Source organism: Symphalangus syndactylus, chromosome 3, assembly GCF_028878055.3.
Source record: "Symphalangus syndactylus isolate Jambi chromosome 3, NHGRI_mSymSyn1-v2.1_pri, whole genome shotgun sequence".
Taxonomy (NCBI): domain Eukaryota; kingdom Metazoa; phylum Chordata; class Mammalia; order Primates; family Hylobatidae; genus Symphalangus; species Symphalangus syndactylus.
Window position 1 is genome coordinate 79,637,881 of NC_072425.2, and position 6,000 is coordinate 79,643,880.

Below are 6,000 nucleotides of genomic sequence, written 5' to 3' on the forward strand. Positions count from 1 at the left end.
TTAGGTCCTATTAGCTGATTTATAGATGGCAAAATAGGCTCAGTGAGGTCAAGTAACTTGCCCAAGGTTATAGAGTTATCAGCGGGAAGGTTGAAAGTGGTAAAGGGCTATTTATAGTCAGGAGAAATTAAGCGAGTTTAGAGTCATTCCTTTTCTGCAGCATTAGTCCTGAAATAAAGCAAAATGCATCCGATTTATATACCATATATATTAATATATATTTTATTTTATTATTTTTTTTTTCAAGATAGAGTTTCACTCTTCTTGCCCATGCTGGAGGGCAATGGTATGATCTTGGCTTGGCTCACTGCAACCTCCACCTCCCAGGTTCAAGCGATTCTCCTGCCTCAGCTTCCCGAGTTGCCGGGATTATAGGCATGAACCAACACGCCCTGCTAATTTTGTATTTTTAGTAGAGATGGGGGTTTCACCATATTGGTCAGGCTGGTCTCGAACTCCTGACCTCAGGTGATCCACCTGCCTCGGCCTCCCAAAGTACTGGGATTACAGGCATGAGCCACTGTGCCTGGTCCTATATTTTAGATAAGAAAGATGCTTTATCTCTCTCCATTGGAATACACTTTTGTTGTTCATTTTTTTAACTTAATTAAACTTGAAAGCCAACTTTTGTCAAAAGAGAAAAAAAAAGCAATTTTTAAAAAGTAGCCAGCATTTAAAATATTCGTCATTTATAATAATATACATATAGCAGAGAAGTGGAAAATAATTCTGCATTTTAAAAGCTTAGCTTCTACATGACAATTGTGGGACATAAAGTTGATACTCAACCATTAACTGGACATAGTCCAGATTTTCACATTTAATGATAATGGATTTGTTTGTGCTTCTCATGGTCAAACTAAAATGATTTATTTTTTACAAATTATCTTTATCTTTAGCAAACAAGTGTTACTTTTATTAGGCAATTATTAGTCAACAGATATATAGGAGCTCAATTTGTTATGGGGAACTTGAGCATTCCATGGATTATCTAAGCTGAATTTGAAGAATATACTGTGGAGATCTTCTATGTGACGTATATAAAGGATGTAGTCAACTACTGGTTATTATTTAGAAAATATTTTTGGAAAAAAAATTATTTTCTGGGGCCAATAATCGAGTTCTATTAAACTATAGAGGTAGATAATTTTGAAATGAGAAATCAAAATATATTTTGATTTTATATTACTCATATTTTCATTTTATTCATGGAAGTCTTTTGGGAAAAGATAACAGAAATTGTACTTTGTTGAGAAGACACCTACGGCCAAATAGTTACACACTCAGAACACAGAGACAAGCAAGGATGGTTCCAGCAAGCTCCAAGGACACAGACATGTGAAAGAGGCACTGAAGACACACGAGGACTGGTGCATGGTAGATGTCATCCTGGTAGGGCTGGGCTTCTGGACTCACTGCCTCCTCCTTCCAGAACCCAGCACCTCCAAGGCTGGGAGAAGAGAAGTCTGCGGTCTACAAGAAATGACCAGGAAATGACCTCTGGAAGTGGCTCTGACTGTTTCCAAAGACAAATACAATCTACATTCTCGAAAAAATGCAAATGAACAAAAAATGTGAGTTTAGCAGTCCGTGAAACATTAAGGTGAGATACAGGAGTAAACACACTTTTTTTCCATAAAAGTAGTGGATGTTGAATAAGGAAATACAGTGTTAAAATAATTAAAGCCTGGAGGCTTTAAAATGTAAATTAAAAATGGAGACCAGTGGTGTTAATATCATATGAGAGGACTAAATATGAGCTGCCGGTCCAACTGCGTTCTGCAGGAAATCAGGCAGATGGATGAGAGACAGGTTATGAGTAAAGCATTACCACAGCGGGGAGTGGGGGGTATGAAAGCTCATCCTAGCTAGCCCTTGGAGAAGAACTCACACATTGCAAACATCTGGGTATAAAACTGACATTTGCTGCAATTAAAAAAGGCAAGTGATGGTCTAGGTGAACTGCCTTTTCTTTCTCTCCTTCCAAAGGACAAAATTAAATTTTTATTTATTTATTTATTTTGAGACAGAGTCTTGCTCTGTCGCCCAGGCTGGAGTGCAGTGACGTGATCTCGGCTCACTGCAAGCTCCGCCTCCCAGGTTCACGCCATTCTCCTGCCTCAGCCTCCCGAGTAGTTGGGACTACAGGCACTTGCCACCACGCCTGGCTAATTTTTTGTAGTTTTTAGTAGAGATGGAGTTTCACCATGTTAGCCAGGATGGTCTTGATCTCCCGACCTTGTAATTGCCAGCCTCGGCCTCCCAAAGTGCTGGGATTACAGGCGTGAGCCACCGCGCCCGGCCAAAATTAAATTTTTTTTTTTTTTTTTTTTTTTGAGACGGAGTCTCACTGTCACCCAGGCTGTAGTGCAGTGGCGCGATCTTGGCTCACTGCAAGCTCCATCTCCCGAGTTGACGCCATTCTCCTGCCTCAGCCTCCCGAGTAGCTGGGACTACAGGCACTCGCCACCATGCCCGGCTAATTTTTTGTAGTTTTTAGTAGAGACAGGGTTTCACCATGTTAGCCAGGATGGTCTTGATCTCCCGACCTTGTGATCGCCAGCCTCGGCCTCCCAAAGTGATGGGATTACAGGCATGAGCCACCGCCCCTGGCCAAAATTAAATTCTTAATTAAGGCAACTGTTTCTCTTTCATCCATTTTTTAATCCCAAACTTTAATGCCAAATATTTAGCTATTATACATGTTTTCATTTTCTTAGAATACACTCTATCCAGCTTGACATTTCTTTTAAATTTTCCCATTATATAATTAGATTCCTGATCCTCATTTATGTGATGTTTCCATCACATGCTGGGTTTTATGCTCCAAATACATGTCCTTTCATACTTTAATGGACACAAATGTACTTTATAAATATTTTACAATCCATTTTAAGGTAATTTATTGAGTGAAAATTCTATGCTCCGTATTTTATTGGGGTCAGTGATGGGGTAGAAGGAAAGGACGTGGCTTTTGCCCTCCAAGGAAGTTGCAGGGAAACCTTCTCTGAGTTCATTATCAAAGCGAGGCCCATTTCTATTTCTCCATTTCAATACCTTTTCTACTGACTTCAGATCTATCAGATGTTATAATTATTTCCCACTTGTGTTTGTGTAACTGTGTTGTGACTATCCACACGTTAGGTGTGGGCTCTGTGAAGCAGAGACCATATTGATTCTGTTCAATGTCGTGCCATATCCCTAACATAGAACTAGTAGAGGTGTAACAAAGATCTGTGAAAAAGTAAATGCATGCCTAACTCAGTTGATCAATTAACGTACATCACTTGGCAGAAGAATGAAAGGATCGAGAGGGCAGATGAAAGAAGACTTTATATTTTGCAGCAGAAAATCTTCTGTGTCTTCAAATGATCACAAATCTAATTAATATTGTTGATGAGGCTTTCTTCAAAATGGTGCTTGTAGAAAAAGTGAGAGAAAGGCAAAACAAGAGAAATAATATGGATATTTAGCATTCTGGATGTTTGCTAAGTGACAATTTAACCACAAGAATACACTGCACATGCCAGGAGCAGTGGCTCACACCTGTAATCCCAGCACTTTGGGAAGCTGAGGCAGGTGGATCACGAGGTCAGGAGATCAAGACTATCCTGGCTAACATGGTGAAACCCCATCTCTACTAAAAATACAAAAAAAAATTAGCCGGGCGTGATGGTGGGCACCTGCAGTCCCAGCTACTTGGGAGGCTGAGGCAGGAGAATGGCGTAAACCCGGGAGCTTGCAGTGAGCTGAGATCGCGCCACTGCACTCCAGCCTGGGCGACAGAGCCAGATTCCGGCTCAAAAAAAAAAAAAAGAATACATTTCACTCCATTGTCAAAAAAGATATATTATGTATATATAAAAAATACATATTAAATTATGTGTCTATATATATCTTTTAAGATCAATTTTATTGAGATATAATTTATAGACTGTTAAAGGCACTCACGTTGTGTATAATACAATTAGAATTTTGACAAATGTGTACATACAGTTGTATAATTGGTGACACAATCAAGATATAAAATATTTCCATTACCCATAAAAAGTTTTCTCAGCCCCTTTTGTGGCCAATCAGTCCCCCACCCCCCTGCAACCAATGGTTTTCTTTCAGAGACCATAGTTTTCTTTCACAGACTATAGTTTTTTGCTTTCAAAATTTCTGTGAATAGAATATTATGGTGTGTATTTGATACTTGTTTTCTTTCAATCAGCATGGTGTTTTTAAACTCATCTATGTTGTGTATATTACTACTTCATCCTCTATTTTTGCTTAGTAGTATTCCTTTTGTAGCTAGAAAGTGGTATCAATATACTAAAATATATTTGTTCATCACTTGTTGGTAGGCAACTATAAATAAATTTATTGCCATAAGCATGTGTATACAAGTTTTCTGTGAGCATATGTTTTCATTTTTCCTATGTAAATTTCTACAAGTGAGATTTTGGGGTCATATGGTAAATCAGTACCAAAGTGTTTTCCAAAGTAATGTATTATTCTACATTTTCATCAGCAATATGTGGGAGTTCTAGTTGTTCTACATCTTTACCAATATTTGGAATCATCAATCTTTTTAATTTTAGTCATTCTTTTCTTTTTTTTTTTTTTTTTTTTTGAGATGGAGTCTCCCTCTGTCTCCCAGGCTGGAGTGCAATGGCACAATCTTGGCTCACTGCAACTTCTGCCTCTCAGGTTTAAGTGATTCTTCTGCCTCAGCCTCCCAAGTAGCTGGGATTACAGGCACCCACCACCATGCCCGGCTAATTTTTGTATTTTTAATGGAGACAGGGTTTCACCATATTGGCCAGGCTGGTCTTGAACTCCTGACCTCATGATCCACCCTCCTTGGCCTCCCAAAGTGCTGGGATTACAGGTGTGAGCCAGCGCGCCCAGCCTTGATGACGTCTCTCTTTCACTTTTGTTCCTAACATTCCAGACTGCACAATTTCAGATGTGGGAGATGGGGTGATTTCTTTGATCTTCCCAACCAAATATGACTTACTTAAGGATTTTACCTGTAAAATACATTACTAAAGGTTAGGATAAGGGTGACAATGGTGGCCTCCTTAGCTTAACCGAATGGTTATGGTTTTTAGTTGTAGTTGCAATCTTATGCTTGTGTGGTTCTTTGATTAGTATTTGCTTTCTCTGTCCTGTACCTTTAGCTTCAGGAGAATAGGAAAATTATTCCTCTTTGAACTCACCATTGTATTCCCAATTCTAGCACAGTGCCTGGGATTTCCTCCATATGTGTTTTTGAAATGCACCCAATAGATCCACAGACAGATTTTAAAAACATAAACATAGAAACAAATCCTTCTGGTCTTGAAGCTTGAAACTTACATGTGTTTTATCTGAGTTTCTTTCTCAGGAAATGGACTCTCAGCCCTCTCAAAAAGTATCAAAGAAATGAAATTCATCAGACCACTGTATGGAGACAATGAGATGCCAGATTCCTAACTTGTCATGATTGCTTCCTTAGCCCTCCCTAGTTCCTGTTTTCCTGCTCATAGTTACATTTCTTCCTTGCTATAAAAGCCCCTAATTTCAGCTGGTTGAGGAGATGGATTTGAGACTAATATCTCATATCCTTAGCTGCAGCACACAATTAAAGCCTTCTTCCTTGGCAATATTCACTGTCTCAGTGATTAGCTTTCTGTGTGCAAGTAACAGGACCTAGATTGAACCCCTGGTATTTCAGTAACATTTTGTGTGCAGGAAAGAGGGTGGAGGAAGGAGAGTAGGGGAAATAGGAAGAGTGTCTTAATATTTTTGTTGCTATAACAGAATACCACAGACTGAGTGATTTATAAAGAAAATAAATGTATTTAGCTCTGAGGCCTAAGAATGCCAAGAGCATGATGCTGGCATCTGGAGAAGGCCTTCTTGCTGCCTAACAGCATGGCAGGGGGCATCACATAGTGAGACAGCAAGAGCAAAAGGGCTTATGATAAGGAACCCACTACTATGCTAGTGACATTAATCCATCCATGAGGG